A 21,234-nucleotide genomic window follows, 5' to 3' on the forward strand; every position below is an offset into this window, starting at 1 on the left:
GCGTGTTCAGGGGAAACAGCAGTAGATGGTCATGGTTAGGTGAAGTAACATGTTAGCTTGCATTGTGTGTTATCTGTTTGACCTCAGCTTGCATCAATATTTTCACAGCTTCGAGTATATAAAGGTCCACCTGTGTTTTAATTTGGTTCAGGTTTCTAAGGTTTACTTAAGACCTCCTTTCTACTCCGTTAACATAAGCTTATTTTACTTAGTGTTAATCTGCTTATAATGATCTCCAGCCTATTGTGATATTGTTACTTTTTAATCCACTTTCAGTGGTGGTGTTTATGTTAAATGATAAATCTGTAATGGATTTGCACCAGGGCTAAGTGGTTTTGTGGTTAAAGATGTAGCTGTGCTAATAGACTAATAAACTTTTTGTTGGCAGAAGTCTATTTTTAGTGCTTTTTCTTGTTCTGTGTGTTTGTGGACATTGCTCTTTATCATTGATATGCTGATACCAGTAGAACCTCTGGCTGACCCGGTGAGTTCTTCCTGGCTCTCTTGAAGTTAACGTTTTGCCAGGAAACCAAATATTTCCATGTGAAGTCAATTCAATGTCATATGTAACACTGCTTTCGTGGCAGTCTGGTAGGAACGTGGTGTTCTTTAGCAAAAACTGTCACAGGGTCAGAAAATCTTTGTTTGAATCTAAATATGCCAGACATTTCTAATTCTATCGAAACTGAAAAAAGTACTCAATCTCTGAACATTTAAAAGGTTTTGAGAAGCACTACAAGTTCAGTTTTGTGGATGATGCATTGCATTGATTGATTGATTCAGACTGAAAACCTGAATTTGAGACCGATTCATTAAAAAAAGCTGCCTCATATGAGTCATTTGTTAGTGTTGCATACGTCATAAGTTTGTTGATGCTAAATAGCTTTGCAGGACACACTGAAGGCACTTTAGATATGCACTCTGATAAAGTGCGTATCGATTCAAATCAAATTTTCTCATTTGTTGCCGACAATTAGATTTTCTCAAATTTGTATTTTTGTTGCCTTTGCAACTATTTTATACTCTGTAACCCTTCCAACAGGAAGTCTGCTGTGCTGTTTTTAAAAGGTGTGAGCAGAGGGTCATGGGCGAGTCTGGCCATGTGGAATGAGTGAGAGGGATCTGGACTCAATAGAGGTGAGAGCATTTCTTTGAGCTGAAGCAAAGGCCAGCAAACACAAGAACAATCAAATGTGCATGTCCCAGTACCCTCTGCAACCCTTGCCACACTTTTCGTGTGCGTGTGAATTTAGGTTTTCTGTGACTCAAGGCAAACATTGTCACCAGGAAGTTAAGGTTAATGATTATTTGAATAAAGGAGAGTGAAATGCTGTGTATCTTTGTTGTTGGACACACGTTAGTTCCAACTGGGATGTGCTGTTTACAGATGTTCCTATAGCGAGATTGTAGGTTTTATGTATTGTTCTAGCTTGGTTAGTCTAATTTTGAGCATTTAACTGTATACTTTGGTATTCTGGGTATCTCTGATCCGACTATTCCTATAATACAAATAAATGGGGATATTTTTGGGGCATTGTTCATTTACTTGTACTACCCTCATTGTTACAATGCAAAGCTGCTTTAACCTGGATAAATGTATCCTTTAATAACACAGACTTTCTGTAGATAATGCAGATATTTCTGAATAATATCATACCTCGGTGATAATTTCCTCTGGGATTTTATTCCAGGAGTGACTGTTTTTCCATTGTCATTCAGACGTTTTGTAAAGAGTGATTCACTCTGATGACAAGCTGCGTTTGGTGCACACTCATTCAAAACAAGTGGGCCGTTTTCATTCGTGTCCAGTGAATTGTTTGAACCTGCTTTGATCTGAGCACTGTAAAGGTGTCTAGAAACCTGCCATTTTTGGAAGAGCACTCAGATCTTGTGATCAGCTGTTGTGGTTGTGATCCCACTACTACTAGTGTTACTTCAAAGAAGATCTGTCATGCAAACAATTTTGCCCAGTACCTGAACAATGAAACAATGCCCTACAAGAGCCACTTTTAGGATAATTGCTAGAAAAAAGGCTGTGAGGCACGTCAAACTCACTGTGCACTTTAACTCATTGTTTGCATCTGTCATTGCCAAAGGCAACACAGATTTGAGAACAATAGATAGTTATGCAGTGGAATAGTAGATTGGTTTGTTCCATCTAATAAAAAAGCCAAACTTTTGTAATATTTTAGTATTATATTACTGATTTAAAATAGTATTTTTTAAAATTCAATTATTATTTTGAATATTACAGTAAATATGGTTAGAATTATTTTTTAATACCTTATCAACCATTATAAATTTTTTTTTTTAGGAACTGGAAATTGGTCCAGTTCAGGTTCACAGATATACATCCGCAAAAGTAAGCAAGATCTAACTGCTGCTTTGATATAATGGTGGCCAGTCAATTAAAACTTAGAGCAGCAATTGACCAAATTTCAGTTGATTACTTCCGTAAGTGTTTACTCTCTGTGGAATACATTTACTCTGTGGCTTTGTTGCTTCTTTGCCTCAGAGTTATGAACAGATGTGTTTGTGTGTCTGGCTATGTGGTTACTAAAGCAATAAAAGGGATCTCACAGGCAACTCATTGTCTGCTGTTAAGGGTAACGCCTTCAGGAAAGTTTTGTTAGGACATTTTCTCAAAAATTAGAAACGTTTGCATTTGGTGTTTTTTTTTTTTTTGTACTTTTCAAATGTTGTTTTATTACCAACATTATTATTGGTATCAAATCAGTAATACAAGTAAGTGATACTTATTTATGTACTTTGACAGTAACCTGTATCTTCCTAGCAGCACAATTTCTGAAATGCAAATTAAACTGATTAACCTCATTTGAAAAATCTGTGGGGATTTTTAGTAAAAACAAGAAGCTGTGGGTCTTTCAATGGAAGCAGAGAGTAGGTTCATTGGCAGGTATGATTTATCAAATTAAAAGTACAGGATTGACTTTGTCACTGCAGTGGCTGACTTTTGAGAGAAGCAGATTACCATGTCAATTTGTACTGTACTGCACAGCTCAGGTGCTCCTGGGCAGGTTAAGTACAGGTTCAGTTTAGCTGAGCATGAAGTTCCCTGCATTCTTTTGTAATGCTCTATAGGTAATGAACCTTATATAAGCTACTTCTTAAAGTACTGTAATGCTATCTGTGTTTTCCTTCATATTTAATCTCAGATGTTGAGAAATTTAGCATGAGACATTCCTCTCTGGATTAAAATTCTTACTCTCTTTGAACTCCTGGCATCCTTCCAATCTCATCATTCCCTCACAATGCCAGTCTGTTCATACAAAGTTGAAATCACCATGTCAACTGGCAAGGCTGCAAAAAAAGGTTCACTCAGTTCATAAAAGCTGGGAAAATTGAAGTATTACTTGATAATGTTTCAGCTTTTACTGGATGGCCTGTTATGCTGCCTGCCTGTCAATTTTACAACTTATATTTCATTAAGTGATATTATGTTAAGGTTCACCCAAAAATGATGTCTTTAATTACTCACCCTCATGTCATTCCAAACCCATAAGACCTTTGTTTATCTATATTTTTGATGAAATCCGAGAGCTTTTTGACCCTCCACAGACAGCAAGGGAACCATCACCATCAAGGCCCAGAAAGGTAGTAAGGACATCTTTAAAATGGTCCATGTGACATCAGTGGTTCGACAAAAAGTTTATGAAGCAACGAGAATAAAAAAAAATAAAGATTTTTTTTTTAGAGATCGACCGATATGGGTTTTTCTATAGCCGATGCCGATGTTTAGAGGTCAGAGTCAGCCGATGGCCGATATCTTGAAGTTTTCCCCTTCATTTGAAGTGAAGTGAAGTGACATTCAGCCAAGTATGGTAACCCATACTCAGAATTTGTGCTCTGCATTTAACCCATCCGAAGTGCACACACACAGAGCAGTGAACACACACACACACACACACACACACACTGTGAACACACCCCCGGAGCAGTGGGCAGCCATTTATGCTGTGGCGCCCGGGGAGCAGTTGGGGGTTCGATGCCTTGCTCAAGGGCACCTAAGTCGTGGTATTGAAGGTGGAGAGAGAACTGTACATGCACTCCCCCCACCCACAATTCCTGCCGGCCCGGGACTCGAACTCACAACCTTTCGATTGGGAGTCCGACTCTCTAACCATTAGGCCTCGACTTCCCCCATTTGCATGCTAAAATGTCACACTAATAATAAGTGGATGCACAACATTTCTAAACTTACCATCATTTATTGAGCACTGACTTGAACCATCTCTCGGATCTTAATTTTGTGCACTGCACGGTATTAAAATATGTATCCAAAGTTAACCAAACAAATCAATAAACTGACCAAGTATTAAATATATAAAACAGGTAATATAATATATATTTATGTCAATCATTTACATAAAAGTTTTAGAGCATTTATCAAGTAGAATTTTTCAATTTTGCTGGAACATAAATGTAAACTTAAATATACATTTAAATAAATAAAATTTTAGAAATAAAAATCAATTAAACTGAAAAATATAAAAAATTAAATATATAAAAAATAAATAACAGTAGTGCTGCAAACACACTAGCAACCAGCAACATTTGTGTTTGGTATAAATGACACAGAACATCTAAAGTGCATTCTAATTTCAAACTTACATCGCAGTCTGTTCATTATTATAATAAAGTACAGTCAACCAAACATTTAAAAGGTTACACTGGTCAGTTTAAAAAGACCGTAGTATACCGGTCCACTCTGCTGTTATGCACGTTGTTGCTCATGTGAAGAGGATGATTTTTTCCGTCTAGTTTACATTAAAAAAAATAAAAAATATTATAGTTTAACGTTCAGATACATAGCGAATATGGAAACAATTGGATATGTGCAGAACAAGACGTGAGCAATAACCTCCAAATACATCTCGTCAAACCCGCGCTCGCTCGTATGGATCGGATCATTTTTCGGATCAGCAAAAAAAAATAGAAAAAAAAAGGCCAAGACAAATAAACATACGTTTCGTCTTTTTTTATTAACATTAAATTAAAATATATGAAATCAACTTTAAGTGCACATGGCATAATATCTTCTTTTTAACATAATAGCCGGACTTCTCATCTCCCAGTCTGCTGTGATGGTGAGCAGTTACCGTCACAGAGCTCTCCACCCTTCTGTCGTGAGGGCAACAGAGGATATTCGGGATAGTTCATCCACAACTTTATTTTCTCCTATTCATAAAGATCGGGCACAATCTTTTCACTCTAACCTCTTTCCTTCATCATTATATCTGACAGGGAAGCCAAAATGCGCGGGGCGTTCAAGCTCCTCCGTTCCTCCGCTCGCCATGTGGAACTTTTTTCTTTTTTTTTCATAAATCAATCCGCGGGTCACATGTGTGCCGAACCGAAGATATTGATCCGAACGGATCACGGATCAATGATGATACGTTGCACCACTACTATAGTGTCATTTGAAAACATAGCAGTTGCGTTTTAAAATACAACTACGAGCACCACGAAACCATTTAAAGAGGCGCATTCAGCGGTCTCCTTGATGAGAAACTAAAAGAAAGTAAAATGATCTCCAACGTATGGCACGCTCTCTTCATTTTATCAAATGAGCATAATCACATCTATTCATTTTACAGTCCTGCTACTAGCATTTTATTCATACTAAAACCCCTTTAATTCGGATGAGAAAGCTTTTTTTCCAAGTGGCTTTTGCACACAATAATAATACCGCTGCAGACGCATTTTGCAGCATTAAGGCTATTAATTGATCGTTAATTTAAACGACGATCGATCATGGAAATTATTGAATATTGACATCCCTAAATACAAATGAGTTGGATGGAAACCTGGTTATTGTCTGCATCAAACCATGCTTCCGAACAAATGTCATTCACTGTTCTGGGCAGCTCCAGGACAGCTGTCTCTCCGAGCGCGCTGCTGTCTGTGAGCGGGGCGGAGTAACGTAGCCCTCAATCACGCTGCAGTGTTTGTGAGAGCTGTCAACTTCTCTACCCCATTTACAGAATGAAATTCTCTGACTACCTTTATCTCCCAGGACTGTTGTTGAATCTTCCAAACGTTTTGGCTTGGGGTCTTTCACATACGCAGCAGCACTTTCCACTGCAACAATAACACGGGGGTGCCCGCCGACGTACCTGACTTTAAATCGGCACTACTAAACACTGATATCGGCCGATGCCGATATATTAAAAAATGACAAATATCGGCCCGATATATCGGTCGACCTCTATTTTTTTTCTTACAGGACAGTCTGCCACCAGTATGGAGAGTACTGCGAAACATGCTCGTAGTCTAAATAAATAAATAAATAAATATAAATAGGTTTAGGGTTTTGAACAAACTCGCAACCCTAAGTGTCAAACTTAGCAACTTATCCAATTGCATAGCAATAATAGTCTGTTAGTGCATGAGCTTGTAATATAGCCTATTATATATAATATAGTGTCTAATGTAAAATCCTAGTGTAGAACCATAAATCTGTCTGTGGTATAAGATCTGGTGACAAACGTTTAAAACTCAGTTTCTTGTTCACTGGCTTTGTTCTAGGACTGCACGATATTGGGAACAAATGACATTGCGATATTTTATTTTTCTGCAATATATATTGCGATATGAAATCTAATTTAATTTTTTCTTACAAACAAAAATGGGGTGAGCACACTTACATTCTCATTTTAAATTATTTAAACATCGACACCATCGTGTCAATTGATTAATATGCGCGAGGGAGAGAGAGCAAGACAGCGCTTGTGTTGTTTGAAGACGAGCGCTCTCTCTCCCTCTCTCTCTCTCTCTCTCTCTCTCTCTCTCTCTCTCTCTCTCTCTCTCTACCTCTGTCTCTCTCTCTCTCTCTCTCTACCTCTGTCTCTCTCTTTCTCTCTCTCTCTCTCTCTCTCTCTCTCTCTCTATGTCTCTCTCTCTCTCTCTCTCTCTCTCTCTCTCTCCCTATGTCTCTCTCTCTTTCTCTCTCTCTCTCTCTCCCTCTCTCTCTCTCCCTCTGTCTGTCTCTCTCTCTCTCTCTCTCCCTCTGTCTCTCTCTCTCTCTCTCTCTCCCCCTCTGTCTCTCTCTCTCTCTCTCTCTCCCCCTCTGTCTCTCTCTCTCTCTCTCTCTCTCCCTCTGTCTCTCTCTCACGCGCTCTCTCTCTTTGTTCCCAATTTCACAACACCTGCCTGACTCTTGCTCAGGTGGGTGAAAACTGCGAGGCAGCATCCTCTGTTTGTCTTGTTGCCTTAGAAACGAGGATGCAATGGCGGTGATGGCTTTGCTGTGTAATGATGGTAATTAGCAGTAATTTTCTCCTGTGTGCCTGCAAGATTCCTCTGATCTCAATAGACAGTGCTAGAGGAGAAAATGTCTGTTGCTGAGCCTTCTGTAGGATTTGTTGGCAACTTGGAGGAACGTGAGCTTTGTTCCTCGCTTGATGCATCACTAATGATGCCAGTGAGTATTTCTCTAATCAAAGCAATTATTGGAGACTTTACGTCATACCACAGAAGCGCATATATAGAGATTTCATGTAGAGGAAATGCATGCTTGACCATGACTTGGTTATTTTTAACTGAGCGGTGATTCAGATCTCATTTTCGCTCTCCCTTGCTGACTAAAAGTATAGAAAATGCATTAGTGGGAAATAAAGCTGTGCCCAAGACTTCTCACCTAGACAGACACTCATTCTGAGATGTTTAAGTGCAGCTACCCTGCTGCTCTCTGAACTTCACTCACATCGACCTGGGCTTGAAAACACAATATTAAAATGTATTATATGTGCTGCTTTGGCCCTAATGATAGATTGACATATGAGAGCTGGAGTTATGTAAAAGTCTTTTTAAAACAGATGGATGGTGGTTTAATCAATACAGTCTTTCTAAAATACATATGATATAGAAACCGATATGATGTTCATATAGCTATTGTAAAATACTGCACAGCATATACTCATTTACTCAAGGGTACAAAAGCTGTTGCTGTGGTGGTAACTAATCCAAAGGTATACTTTTGTATTCTATTTACCCAAAACGGTGCATATCACATCAGTACCTTTATAGAAATAGGAGTGGTCTAACAAAAATTGAGGTGATTAAGTTGGAATCCACTCACTGCAGTTCTGAAATTGCATGCTCACGAATCCTCTCATTATAACACACAAAGTGTAGACATTGTAAAAGGTTCATTGTGCATATGTTCATTGTGTTACAACAGAGCTCTATGAGATCGCAATGAACTGAGATGTCAGCTTTTAGTGATAATAAAGGAAGCGCTGCTCGCATTCTGTCATGCCAAACCATGCACGCAGCAGTGGTTTGTGAATGTTGATGCTTTGCCTAAATAACAAATATTTTCTCTGGAGCGTTTATGCTGGGATGTTATGGAACTTAAGAGATGTTACAGAACCATATCATGTAAATTTCTTCAATGTACTGAAAAAATTCGATATAGATCACTTTTATGCGGGCTTTTGCGGGTGTGAGCAGGACAAAACATGAATGTCGCGGGTGTGAGCAGGACCAGATAAGATATATTTCTGCAGGACATAATCTTCAGTCTACCAGGAGCAGGCACAAGTGGGACTGAAAAATCCATCCCGTGCAGGTCTCTACTTTAAGGTACATGTTATTACTAGTGCTGTCAAAGATTAATCGTGATTAATCGCACCCAAAATTAAAGTTTTTGTTTACATAATATATGCATGTCTACTGTGTATATTCATTATGTATATATAAATACACACACATAGAGGATATATTTTTTTATATTTACATGTAAGTTAAATTTAAATCCTTACATTTTATATTAAACATAAATGTATTTAATATATTAACATAAAACTTTTCTTGAATGTATACATGTATACATATTTATATATACTAAGGATGCACGACATTGGATTTTTGCCGATATCTGATATGCCGATATTTATCAACTCATTTTGGCCAATAGCCGATGCCGATACCAATATATTTCCTTTTGATTCTCCTTTGTGGAAATTATAAGAAAATTATTTTTACTTTTGGTTAGTTTTTAACAAGTTTTTGTTAAACTTTTTAACAAGAACATATTTGTTTGAATTAAATATACAATAATGAAGTTCTTTTATAATCACAGTACATTGAAAATATAACATATTACACGTTAAGTGTTATGTTTGTGATTTAAAAAAAAAAACGAAGTAAGCTATAGCCTCTGACCCTTAAATCAAAACATACTCATGATTTTATGACATCAATTAGTGCTTTATTTAATCAGCAAAGCAGTCTAAATATTATTTGTGTATTTTACGAATGGCATTAGGACCTGGGGGTAGCTGCCTCTGCTGCCACTGCACGTGTTTTTACTGTTGACTGTATCACACGGAACACGTCATTCTGTACATGCATTCTCAGTTAAAATGCAGTGATCCAAAACAGAAATCTAATCATCGTTCAGGCAAAACTTTGCTTCAAGAATGAGCCACACTGGTGACCTGATCTAATGTCTAGCACACCCTGAGCACCTGGATAAACATATTCCTCCTACTGGCAAGACATATCGGCATAATTTTTCATATCGGGCCGATGCCTGCGATGTACATTTAAAGCCATTATCAGCCAATTTCGATATCGGTCCTATAATATTGTGCATCCATAATATATACATAATATGTTTAGGTACAGAACTGTGTATATTTATTATGTAAAAAAAAAAGAGCCTTTTATTTTGGGTGCGATTAATCGCATTGAATCGTTTGACAGCACTAATTATTACCTAAAGTGTACATATTAGTAGCATTTAAGGGAACCACCACAGTGATCATTTTTGTACCTTTTTGCAAAAGTCCGTGGCATCCAAGTCAACAATGGCACTCATTGAATTTCAAAATATTTGTATATTATTGAAAATATATTCTATTGTGATGCACTTAAAGAAACCTGTAAAGGTTTGTAATGACATGAATGTGAAAGAGTTTGCAAAATAATTGTAATAGCAAAATGGCTAATTTCAAATCACACACTTTTCAGTTTCCAATGGATACTATAAAGTACTGTTTTTTTTTTTTCATTATGCCCTTGTTTGTGTGTTTGTGTATATATGTGTTTGCAAATGGCAGAATGGTAAAAAAAAATATTTCACCTTCTGTGTTAAACTATTTTCTTTTACTTAGTTCAGAAATGTTTGTTTGAGTAACCTGACATGTCATTATCTGGTTAAGTACTTTTGGGCAGTCTGTTTTGTAGCTACTAATAAACAGTCATTATTGTTGCAGTTTTGGACTGTTAGTGCCATTGAAATGCTATTTTTCAACTTTAAAATCCCCTTTCTCTAAAATTGATGTCCTCATCAGCCTTTCTTCAACATCTCTCCTGCCAAGTCAGCTCATGGAAACAGACATCTATTGAAATGAACTTCTTGTTCCTTGAGGCAGGAGCTCCCTCATGTTCCTTCACTGTAGAGATGTATTGAAAAGTCCCTGCCCCCGCAGTTAATTGTTTTGTTTTGCCCGGAGCAGCCCAGATGTCTGTAGTCAAGGAATGACTTGACCCTTTCTTAGGATGTTAGCTGCATGGATGAAGGCATTTGAGAAAAGGCTTAGCGGCAGGCCTTTCTTTTAGGGCTTTTTTTTTTCAGGCAAAAGCCGTACATCTGTCAAAGAATGAGATTGCTTTTGCCCCGTGGACCTGCACTGTGCTAAGAAGAGGGATTACCCAAGAGCCCTACTACAACTTTTCTCACAGTCATTAAACATGGACTTGTCAGTCTCATTTTAATTGCCTTAGAAACAGGAGGATACAGATCATGTCACATGTCATCTTGCCTACCCAATAAATATAGATGTATTGGCTTTTCATGGATATTGCTTGCATTATATGGTCTGAATTTGGTTTGCTTTTTCCTTTCAGAATGATAATACCTGTATAAAAATGCAGAGATGGCAATGCCAGCAATATTTTAAAATAGGGATCTATGCAGAAGACGACAATTATATCTTGAAATGCAATAATAATGAACTAGTTTTTGAGCCTGACATAGTTGGCACTCAAATTGTGACCATTTTAAGTTGAGTAAAAAAAAAAAATGGTATAAAGGTTGCATAATATATTTAATAATAACATTACTATATTTCACTATATTGTATTGATCGTGTAGATTCTTGAATTGATGTTAATTTATGCACTAAAATTGTGTCTAGTGATTCTGTGTAAAAGAAATTTCAATCCACACAATTTGAGGCAGTTTCAGTCACAATCTAATTATGGTATTATGATGCATTGCAACGTATTGTATCATGACGTGTCCCAATGTGTATTATATCATGAGGTAGTAGGAAACCCAAGCTTTTGTTTTTGCTGTCTTGTTTAAGCTGTTGTAGATTGACCATTTTGTTTGTGACTTTGGTTGCTTCTAAAGTTTATGCCAAGCTTATGGAAATTTTTATTTGTGTGCCTTACACAATTATGCAAATGAAAGCACTTTAGGTAGTGAACTCTCTAGTCAATGAGTATCCCCAGGCCGTGGTGGCATCACCCCTGAAGCTCCACTTGTTTGTCACAGAGGACATCACAAAAACAATAGCTGCTAAGTGAAGCAGCAGCAGCAGCAGCAGGACTTCAGGCCTGGATAAAGGCTGAGCTTTAAATAGGCCCAGTCCATAAGTGGAATGACCTAAAGCTTTCATTAGCGTGACTCCCCCTTTCCTCAGGGTTCCTCAGGGGTCCCCATCACACTGCAACAGTATCGACCACCACAGCACCTAGCCAACAATAAATTTTAACACCATGTGAATGCATTATTTGTCTGTTACCTTAAACTCCGGATGTGTCCAATTTAGCCTCATCAGAAGTTTTCTGATTTTCAGAAGCATAGAATTTCTACTGCTATGCACAGGAAAAGGAGCTTGGATAATGTATAATGTCAGACATAAGGAAGTTAAAGCTAATTCTTTCTGTAACATTTAAATCTGTGGCTTAAATAAAGTTGGCCAACATTATTAAAACCAAATCAGCTATTAAGATCTATATCCTGGAAAGAAAACCCAGCTCAACCTTTCTAAGTAGGAGTGGTGGTACAATATTTCAGTAGCTTTATTTGAGAATATACCTGCAATAGGAACAGTAAAATCTTGGCTTTGTGTGAATTTTTCATATAGGTAATGAGTCAAACTCCCTGAGGAGCTGGAGGTTGCAGTGGGAGTTGGAAGTCCGCCGCTCATGCATCTGCAATCCACTTTGTTTTTTGGCTGTGCTGATTTATTTCATACTGGCGGAGTCTCTCGCATTCACTGCTCTTCCAGATATAACCGCTTTCCCCTTAACACACACAGTCAGTTCCCAGGCATGCAGTGAAAAACAGCTGAATGTCTGCTTGTCTTTTAAGCCTCACCTACAAACATGATAGACACATTGATTTCTTCGGCCCAAAGAATTTCTCAAATGTTTTTTGGTGTTTGCATCCACTATTGAGTTGAAGTGATTGTTCAGCCAAAACTGAAAATTCAGCCTCCAAAATATTGTACAGGATTGGAACATTGGAACATGAGAGTTGTAAGTAGCCAGGTTTCCTTTTTTCAAAGTTACAAATTTAACGAAAAATGTGCAAAATTGGACTATCGCATAAAACATTTGTGAATAAGCACAGTTTCCATTCAACGAGTCAAAGAGAACAAAGTCAACACTTTCTGATAAACTGGCACTATATGTCTATATATATATATATATAAATATTGATTAATCACATCCAACATAAAATTGTACTAAATTGATTTTCTTTTGCAGCTCAACAGACATAAATACGTTCTGTTACATTTTAATAGTAAAAGCAAAATGAAAAAAACATGAATCATGAAGATATACACTAAAAATATATTTTATAAAAAGTCAATTTTTCAAGTAAATACTGTTTCACAGTCCATTGTCTGAATTTCATGTTTAATTTCTGAATGAAAATGGTTTGAAACCACATAATACAACGTGAAATAAGGAGCAGCCCAAGTGTTGGAAGGTGGAATCAAACTGTTTTGGACTAAGCAATAGAAAAAATTCTGAAAACAGCCCAAATATCTCAGTGGAGCGAGTAGATGAGAGCCGTATGGAAGAGAAGAGAGCTGCTCATCAAGACCTATGAAGATGTTGAGTGTACAGAGGTCCCATATCTTTGCTCCTACAACAGGTCCTTAGTTGGATTTTATGTGAAATGCTTTGTGATTTCTTCTCTGTAGGTAAGAGATTGCAATAGAGTCAAGCATGGGTATTACAGTAATTTATATTTGGCACATTGAATTAACTTTTTTTTTTTTTAAACATGCAATAAAAAGGTGTTGATTTCACACTGGGAACTTCATTTTCGTGGGGCATTTCAGGGGTACTTATGTAAGCGGTATAAAAGGGTGATAATTACTTCCAGGGTTTTGGGCTTTTGTATGTCCTGCAGGAAGGTGTGAGGGCATAATGCCCCATTCTGTTTGGTATTGTCTAAGACAGTCTTGTATTGGTGCTTTGAATCGGCTTGCGTATTATTACTTAGTCTGACTCGTATAGTAAACTTCAGGAACCGTTAAATGTGTGAGGCTTCTCTGGTTGTTTTCTGTGTCCAATCACTGATATTACCGTATTTTTTCGGACTATAAGTCGCACCTGAGTATAAGTCGCATCAATCCAAAAATATGTCATGATGAGGAAAAAAAAAAACATATAAGTCGCACCGGACTATAAGTCGCATTTATTTAGAACCAAGAGAAAACATTACCGTCTACAGCCACAAGAGGGCGCTCTATGTCTTCAGTGTACAGACTACAGGAGCACTGAGCAGCATAGAGCGCCCTCTCGCGGCTGTAGACAGTAATGTTTTCTATTGGTTCATTTCTCTAGTTCATTTCTCTCGGTTCATGTCAAATTAATTTTGATAAATAAGTCGCACCTGACTATAAGTCGCAGGACCAGCCAAACTATGAAAAAAAAGTGTGACTTATAGTCCGGAAAATACGGTACTTACAAAACAGAGACAAATGAACTGTCTGGGCACCGAATGTCCTGTGTTATTGAACACTGGCACTTACTGTCTCTTGGCAGACTTTTAGACCTCACACTAGTGTTGTCAAAAGACCCGGTACTTCGGTACATAGTCGGTACTAAAAAAAATTAAATGTGACTGTACCAGGTTTCTTTAAGTACCGGTAGTACCGAGGTCCCGTTCAAACCCGGTTCAGCCATAGACAATAAAAGAAAGGGTTCAGCGATATGATTTCCGCGAAGCAGAAAACGAGGACGGAATCTCAAAATACAGTCATGAAAATGAAACTTACATTTTAATATGGACAGTCATGGAATTTGTCAAAGTTAGCATACATTAATCAAATCAAATCTCCATATGGACCAGTATCTGTAAATGTTAAGCCGCAAAACTTGTTTGAATCCGTGTTCTGCGCGTCTCTGAGTGAATTAATGAATGGCAGAGACGTGCGGGTTTGTTTACTACATAGACTGAAGAGCATGATGCTTGCATTAATTTCAGCATCTGAGCTTCAGAGTTCTCTCTCAATCAAGCGATCTGAACTTTTCAGTTCATCTCAATGGACGCACAGCGCACCTGTAATTGATGCTCTGTAAACTCTTTGTGAAGGCGCACGACTCACCGTCGCTTTACTGATAGCGCTGTTTCTCACACATGCAAAGAGTGAGAGAGCGAGAGTCTTACCATGCTGAATCGACACGCTATATGGAAACTATTCTTTGTTGTCTTCTCCTGTCAAAATAATGGAGTTAATTTAGAATTATTCATTCATTTTCGAACAAGCAGAAGACATACCGGTTTCTCTGGTAGTGGGCGGAGCTAATGCGCAAATGGCAATTTCATTGGCTGGCGCTGATCTCTTACCGTCCCTGTTTTGATTTCAGCAAATCATTTTAACCGAACGCAGACAACGTGATTAATATTCATGAGCCCAGCAGCTCATCAATTCATAGTGCATTGTATATACATTAGTATGATAGTAGAATTAGTAGTAGTATTATCAATACTCAAATGACAAATATGCATTCATTAGGCCTAAAAGTTAATTTTTACATAAAGGCATTGTGCTAGAAATATTACTATTATTTAGTAAAATGTATGTGATACTGCTACTGTTGAAAAAAAATTATAAAACTTTTTTTTTTTTAAAGAAATAAATCACAATATTTCTTCCATGTTTTAATTTTAATAGCAAATCCCCTTTATTTACCAAAAATAAAATGTTTAAATTTCATAAATTAAAAGACAAATTATATTTGGGTGAAACTTGTTTACTGTTTTTTATAATTATATAACTTGTAGAAAAACTTTAAACACAATTGTAAATAAGTATAAAGAATGGCATTGGTTTTATTTTTAGTGCTAAAAAGTTATTTTTTTTTAATTAGCATATTTTTGTGCTTTGCTTTGGTACCGAAATTGGTACCGAGAACCGTGGATTTTCACTGGTATCGGTACCGAATACTGAAATTTTGGTACCGTGACAACACTACCTCATACAAGAGCATAGAGAGTTTATCTTTTTTATGACTTGTAATGTGGTCGGGGTTCGACATTCCAGTCACGTTTGGAATTCTGCCAATGCAGAAGAAGCTGGCTCTATCCCAGTTTTTTTTAATGTGGGAAATATTTTCCTCCTCAGATTTTTTTTTTTTTCAGAATGCTCTCAAAAGTAACTTCACATGGAGTTTGAGGGTGTTCATATGGTGCTGTATTAAACCATGCTGTGCCCTTTCACTGCACCAAGCTCAAATGTAGCATTACTGTGTTTGGGTTAATTCAGGATGGGCAAGCTAATTGCGGGTAACTTCAGCTCAATTACTTGACGACATGCAGTGCACATGGTAATGGAGCACCTGCTGTTTTCAGGCTAATGCTAGGGACATACTGTGAACTTTTTTGAAAGTTTTCTTCATTATGTTCAGTTGTTGATGCATGTAGACTCTGAGGAAGAGAGAGCCTGAGTGGCATCCTGTGCTTTGGGGGATGCACATGCTAGTCTTGACTACTATTGCAGAGTTGGGAAAAAAATACTTAACAGAAAGGTTTTTTGGGGAAATTGTTGTTTATTGGTTCTTTAAATGGGATGGTTCTTAAATAGACATTTTCAAATGGTTCTTTTATGGCATCACTGTGAAACTCTTCATTTAGAACCTTTATTTTAGTTAGAGCAGTATAGTATTATTGTTAGTATTATTGTAGTTTTAGTCTAGGTTTACTAGTGTTGATAATTTACCCTTTTAATAGTCAGTGAAATTTCAGGCTTCTCATTGCTAATTGTAACATTGCAGTAAAAGCAAATATGATTTTGAACCAATTCCTTTATTTTGAATGTTGAATATTAATAGAAAATAACAACTGAGTAAATTATATGGTAATAGGCCTTAAAACAATGTACAGTTGTGTTCAAAATTATTCAACCCCCTAGAGACTGCAGTACTTTACAAAAACAAGCTTTTCTGAAGATCCAGGATATAATAAAACTTGCATCTATAACAGTTCACTGGCATATTAAAAGTGATATTGTCAATATATAATGTAATATATTTGAGTTATAAGATTTTTTAATAATACTGCTATGTCATAATTATTCAACCCCTATTCAACATTGCTGTTTTTAAATCACTTATTTGCATGGTGGGGAATAAAACCGTCTCAAAACACAATTAAGCCTTTAGAAACTCTATTAAAAACAGAATTAGCTTGAGCTGTTACACATACAGTTTGGCCCATGCATGTATTGAAGTTGAGTAGCAAAAATGTCAACAGAGATCTCACAAAAGCTAAAGAGAATAAATATCGTAGTACTTTAGAAAGGCTAAGGCTATAAGAAGATTTCCAAGACATTGAAAGTTCCTAGAGACACAGTTCTCAGCCTTATTCCTTAGCTTAAAGTGTGTTTTACCAGAAAATCTTTGAGGTTGTGGAAGAAAAAGCACAATATCATAAAATGTTTAATCAGAGCAACTGAGAAAAAACCTGCAATGTACAGCCAAAGACTTGCAAGATGACCCGATGAAAGGAGGAAAACCATTTCAATGCAGTGTGTAAGAAAAACACTAGACAAGTATGGCCTTCATGTTGAGACATCTTGATAAATACCACTCTTGATCAAGAAGAACAAAAAGCCAACTTGAACTTGATAAAATTCATTTGTGTGGACCTGTGGAGCTCTGGAGGAATGTTTTATGGAGTGATGTGACCAAACTGGAACTTTTTGGACCCATGGATCAGCGGTATGTCTGCTGCAAAAAAGGCAAAGCTCATAAGCAGAAGAACACCATCTCCATCGTCAAACTTGGAGGTGGATCAGTCCTGTTATGGGGTTTCTTTACTGTAGAAGGAAGTGGAAATCATGACTGTATGAAGGACATCATGGATTCTTTAAACTGTCAGGCCATTTTGACAAGAATTGTGATGCCTTTGGTGCAAAAACTGAAGCTGATGAGCAATGGACTTTCCTGCAGGCCAGTCATACCAAAGTACACATCCAAATCTACTACTGCTTGGTTCAGGGATCAGTCATAGAATGTACTTAAGTGACCTGTTCAGTCTCCAGGCTTAATTCTCATTTCAAATATCTGGTTGAATTTGAAGAAAGCAGTGGCAATGTGAAAACCAAAGATTATCACTGATCTGAAAGCTTTTTCAGGTGTGGAATGGGCCAAAACTGTAGTAGAGAGGTGACAGAAGCTTCTAAACACTTACAGACAGCATTTATAGGTAATTTTAAAGAATAAAAGATTCTGCACAAAGGGGTTGAATAATTTTGAACATGAATGTTTAAAGCCAATTCGAATTTTATCATGATTCATCAATGTTCCATTCTCAGAATCACTCAAAAGTGTATTAACAAACTTTCTCTAATACTTTACTGATGCCTTTGTTAAATTGATTTCATAACATGTTAACCTCCACAGCAAATTGTCTTGCAAGTCAAGGGGGTTGAATAATTTTGAACACAACTGTTTAAAGCCAATTCGAATTTTATCATGATTCATCAATGTTCCATTCTCAGAATCACTCAAAAGTGTATTAACAAACTTTCTCTAATACTTTACTGATGCCTTTGTTAAATTGATTTCATAACATGTTAACCTCCACAGCAAATTGTCTTGCAAGTCAAGGGGGTTGAATAATTTTGAACACAACTGTACAATAACACAATTCTTTTAAAACATTAATCTTGATTAATGTTAATGTCTACAGTTATGAATGCATTACCAAAAAATACATTAGTTAATTATTAAAGGACAATAATTAACAGTGTACAATATTATAGATTAATTTTCATTTAGAAATGCTAAATTAATTGCATTTAGAAATGCTGTAATGTTGTCCCTTGTTAGTTAATGGTGCTCTATAGTAAATGGTAACAAAATTGAACCTTATTGTTAGGTGCTACCTATTAAATGAATGTATGTAGGTTTCAATTATTTTGAAATGAAGTGAACAAGGCACCCTTTTTCATTTAATTATTCAAGTAAACAGTCTGTAATAAAGAGAAAGGTGTCTTTTTTTTTATTTTAGTATGGGCTTGTGCATTTGACATTCTTGTTCATTGCAGTATCTGTGTGATTCAGCAGTGGAGCGTGGCATATGGAATTTGGAGTGGAAACCGGAAAACTCCTGGTGGTCCGCCAAATAATATTGGATCCTCATGCACACTTTTCAAGCTTCTTTCTGTGTAATGGTTTTCAGATTTAATCTTACATGCTCAAAAGACAGGTTTGTTCAAACCCCACCATCGAGAGGAGCTTGAAAACTTGATGAAAGTAGTCCGAAAAACAAATACTACATCAGGGGCCACAAAAAAAAAAAAGTGAACGCTGTCCAATGGCTGAAATAAATGAATCCCAGACTGAAGGAATTTTACCCCCTTTTTTTGGCCGAGATGCTGAGAAAGCAGCTGTAGGATAGTGTGGTTTGGGTTCGACCGCAGTTATGGTTTTAACAGGGTTCTTCCTCTTCCCACCAGTCACTGCTCGAGCTGCTCTGGAGGAATGCAGACAGGCCTTTCTCAGGGTAATCTGTCTCTAATGTGAGGAGTAGCTCTGCAGCTATTTTTCAGGTCCCACACTGACCCCTTTCTAGGCATGGACTTGTCTTTAACACTAGGTTTCTTTTCTGAGATGAAGCCTAGAAACTTCTTCAAACTGTTTCTAATGTTTAGGTTTTACAAGTAATTTATATTATTATTATTTATATATAAGCACAGCTTTTCAAAATGTATACATCTAAAATTAATAAATAATAATAATTATGTATATAAAAATAATAATAATAATGTATATGTATATGTATTTTTTCACAAACGCTGTATTCTGTATTTTCTGGTAATCAAATGAACATGCAGAACATTCATATTTAAATCATATTTTTGCAGTTTAGTATTCACAGACACATTCTATATATAGATAGATATATATATAGATATATATATTTTTTTATACGGTAAAAATATACAGTAAATTCCATTTTTATGATTGATTTCCATGATTCTGTCCATGTTTTATGCATCGCGGAAATCATCGGGCCTGCTAATGTAGCAAACTGATATGATAAGCTCATTGTGAGAGTAAAAGATGGGGATATTGTTGTTTATTTACTTAGCATTGAGTCTCTCCAACTAGGTGACAACGTAGTGTTAAATCACCATTCAACAGACTCAAGCCACCACCCCACTGCCGTCTATTGGACTGCAGAAAGATACTAACTTTTGCCGGTTGCCAGTAGGAAACAATGGAGCACGCGCTGTTGGACAAATTAAGTAATTACACCATTCAGAAGTATTTAATCGGTGTTATATGTTCTTTAAAAAAATGTCTCATCGGCGGCATATTTGCAGATACCGATATATCGTCCGATAATATCAGCTAAACAATATATCGGTCGGGCTTTCATGATAATACACCTTTTAAGCTTATGGTCATGCAGCTCTCAAATAATTAATTGGCTGTAAATAGGTATTTTTGAGTGCAGCCTGTATAAATAAATTTTTTTTTCAATCCATCATTCACAAACATCTAGAAAAATCATGGAAATTCATTGGTCAAAAGGTGTCAGTATTTGGGAAGAACATCCAAATCCATTTAAATATACAGTTGAATGTGCAATAAATGTTTTTTTTTTTTTTTTTTTTTACCCACCGTAAGCTTCTGTGGACTAATACTGAATGGTTTTCCAAGACATTCCCTCATAACCTGAAGGAATTCCTGTCTCTCAGTGTTTATGTAACTGATCCCGAGCTTCATCTGTCCCAGCTCGAGGCTCATTATAGATAATAGGCTCTTTGACAAATGAGGTCCTCCCCTGTTGGTGGAGATCTCCAGTGCAGTTTCACATGTACACAGATCCAGACCGGTCAGCCGCAGAAAGCTAGATGGGGCGGATGATTGGCGTTTAGTGGGCGAGTGAGTGGTAAAGCGTTGGATGTGTTGTGAGGGATTTGATGGGGCTCCCTGTGGATTCACAGTAAGGAAAAATCGAGATGGAAGCAACTATACTCAAGCAAAGTATGGTCAAAGCAAGCACATTAAAAGTTTGCTTTGGTTCATCACTAGCATTTGTTTATAGTGGGAAGCTTTCAACACCCCAAACAGGTTTGTCTGGTTACTGAGCAGTATCCATGGTTACATGATAAAACAGGTTTTTACTCCTCTTTTTTTTTTTTTTTTTTTTTTTTGGGTCTTTATTGATGGGAACAGTAAAAGAGAAAAAACAATAGAGGGAAAAGGACGAATAGGTTCAGGAAATTTTAATGTGTGCAAAAGCTAGCAAATATGTTAATAAAATATTACATTCAGGTGTCAGTAGTTGTCAGATTTTTTAGATTTTTGAAAACTATGAGTGGCACAACTCTGCAGTAACCACTCGTCTCTGGGAAACTGTTCATTAACATAAGCACATTATTTCTACAAAACTAAAAAGAGCAGTATGTGTATATTTCACAGTGGCGTGTTTGCGTCACAGTGGTGGTCTGAGCTGCTGAAAGTGTCCACAGGAAAGAAAGGCACACAATAGAGAGGAAATGAACGGGTGTGTGATAATGGCTGCTAGCGCTCCAGTCCTCATACACTCGGTGAGATCTCGGAGCATAAGATCTGCTTCAGGCCTCGGCAGATGGAACTGAAGATCAGTTGACTAACTCCATGACTAATGAGTTCTCCAAACATCTGGACTTTGCTTGATGACTACTAAAAGCGATGTATGATTTTATACATTACAATTCATTATATAGTCCAATCAGT

At 36.9% G+C, this 21,234-nt stretch overlaps 2 protein-coding genes across 6 annotated transcripts in view; one reads left to right on the top strand and one right to left on the bottom strand.

Annotated features, from left to right (window-relative positions):
- LOC132106763 (zinc finger protein DPF3) overlaps positions 1-21,234 on the bottom strand; it is a 217,038-nt gene that overhangs the window by 14,315 nt on the left and 181,489 nt on the right. The gene's annotated exons all lie outside the window — the stretch shown is intronic.
- Positions 1-21,234, top strand: part of LOC132106760 (signal-induced proliferation-associated 1-like protein 1) — a 94,094-nt gene that overhangs the window by 9,383 nt on the left and 63,477 nt on the right. For 3 of the 5 annotated variants that reach the window (XM_059512738.1, XM_059512739.1, XM_059512735.1), the window contains exon 2: positions 1,043-1,137. The exons of 1 other annotated variant lie outside the window; for it this stretch is intronic. The gene's annotated coding sequence lies outside the window, so the exon portion shown is untranslated. Of the gene's footprint in view, positions 1-1,042; positions 1,138-8,475; positions 8,608-21,234 lie in introns of all 5 variants that reach the window. One more of the 5 variants, XM_059512736.1, reaches the window with a different exon arrangement.

The sequence above is a fragment of the Carassius carassius genome, chromosome 27 (assembly GCF_963082965.1).
Source record: "Carassius carassius chromosome 27, fCarCar2.1, whole genome shotgun sequence".
Lineage (NCBI taxonomy): Eukaryota > Metazoa > Chordata > Actinopteri > Cypriniformes > Cyprinidae > Carassius > Carassius carassius.